General features: G+C 37.9%; 1 non-coding gene across 1 annotated transcript; it reads right to left on the bottom strand.

The window, feature by feature from the left end:
• Positions 1-1,373: 1,373 nt before the first annotated feature.
• LOC141654292 (small nucleolar RNA R71) lies at positions 1,374-1,480 on the bottom strand. The gene has a single exon (XR_012547853.1). It is a non-coding gene; the product is annotated as a small nucleolar RNA R71 (small nucleolar RNA).
• Between the last annotated feature and the right edge of the window lie 590 nt (positions 1,481-2,070).

Below are 2,070 nucleotides of genomic sequence, written 5' to 3'. Positions count from 1 at the left end.
TGCTTAATTTAATATGTTTTCATAATTTATTTGCTTGCTTGTTGTGATCCCAACTTATGCACATGTTATGTTTCATGAAATGCGAGCCTATGAATCCTTGCATTTTTTACCCATCACTTATCTTTTCAATGAGACTTGTAAGACATAAACCAACTTGAGTCTCATTAGACCATGCATATAGTTGAGTAGGGAGGATTAAGTCGACTTGTAGGTGTTGTACAATCTAATCGATTCGGCTCCGGGACCCAAATCTTCCTAGGATTGTAAGATATAAACCAACTCGATCCTATCACAACAATAATTGCTTGCTTATAATTTGAGAATATGTTTGTATGATCAATTCCCATGAATCCCCTATGAACCCATGACACCCTAGTGCTTTTAATCAATTGTTTACATCTCATTTTATTCATCTTGCTTGTTTACTTTTATTGTTATTTAGTTTAGTGATCTTCTTATCTCAACCCAAATTGTGACACCTCTAGACACCACTACTTGCAATCGAAAATCCTACATCAATACCCGTCCCTTGGGATCCGACCTTTACTTACCTCTATACTAGTAGTAGAGTTGTTTGTGAAGTTATAAATATTATTTTGGTCTAGGTACTCCTAACGACAAGTAACCGAAATCTAAGCTCAAAGCGGACCGACCAAAAATGACGCCGTTGCCGGGGACGGTGTTAACTTGATTTAATTTTCTTTGATTGTTATTAGTTGTGTCTTTCTTTGTCTTGGGGAAGTAAAACTCCTCAAGGTTTGTTCTAATTGTTTTCGAGTTGTTTGATATTTTCCATGTCTAGAAGATCATAAGGTGACTTGTTACCCATTGATCACGAAATTGAAAGGACTTTGACAACCAATAGAAGACTTGCTAGAAATACTTTTAGAGGTATTGGTGAGGTTGTAGACATTCAACCAAACACTATTGAGTTCATCAAACCTTTTGCAAGAGAAGGTGAGGAGAACCCAACACAAAATCAATTACAAAATCAAACCACAATGCCTAAGTTTTCATCACATTCCGTACCAACCGAGGAGAACCTACCCAATGGAACTCCTACACCACAACACTTAACCGGAAATTTCATTGCAAAATACGCATTTATCTAATTAGTCGAAAGAAGCCAATTTGGGGGGATGCCTAGTGAAGACCCTCATTCCCACATGGAAACTTTTTGTGACTATTGTGATGCGATTTCACAAACCGGAGTGACTCAAGACCAAATTCGATGGGTCTTATTTCCTTTTTCTCTAATTGGCACCGCAAAACAATGGTTGAAAAGCCTTGATAAGGCTACTCTTGGAATTGACTCTTGGAAGAAGTTGGCTCTAGGTTTCTACAAAAAATTCTACCCTCCGGAAAAGACTAACATGCTAAGAGCTAAAATTACGGGTTTTATGCAAAGGGACGAAGAATCTTTGTATGAAGCTTGGGAGCGATTCAAAGGAATTTGTCGCTCATGTCCTCATCATGGACTTAGCGAGTGGTTCTTGGTACAACAATTTTGGAATGGTCTTTATGAAGACTCAAGAAACATTCTCAACATGGGATCAAATGGTATGTTCACCGAAGTTGACGATAATAAAACTTGGAACAAGATTGAGGAAATGGCGCTCCATAATTCACAATATAGTAGACCTCGCAAGGCTACTAGAGGAGGAAAGCATGAAGTGGACTCTATTACTCAATTGGGTGCTCAACTTAGTGCTCATATTGATACCATCAACTTGAAGTTTGAGAAGGCTATGGCTAAGCTTGAAGAAGCCTCAAAATCACCAAAGCATCATGTTAATGCCATGGTGACATCTTCATCAATCCCAAGTGGGATATGTGAGAATTGTGGAACTTTGGGACATGACCAAAGTGAATGTAGTGGAACAAATGAGCAAGTGAATGTTTTTCAAGCATACAAAAGTGGTACCCCTTATTCCAACTATTACAATGAAAACACCAAATTCCTGTTGGAGCTTGTGTCCTCCACAAATTAGTGTGATAACATTTGTAAATCTCTTACAGGTTCACAAGGGTATACTTCGTATATTTAATCAGTTGATTAACGTTTACCTA

Source organism: Silene latifolia, chromosome 4, assembly GCF_048544455.1.
Source record: "Silene latifolia isolate original U9 population chromosome 4, ASM4854445v1, whole genome shotgun sequence".
Taxonomy (NCBI): Eukaryota; Viridiplantae; Streptophyta; class Magnoliopsida; order Caryophyllales; family Caryophyllaceae; genus Silene; species Silene latifolia.
Note: the sequence above shows the minus strand (reverse complement) of the source record. Positions and strands in the feature narration are given on the sequence as shown.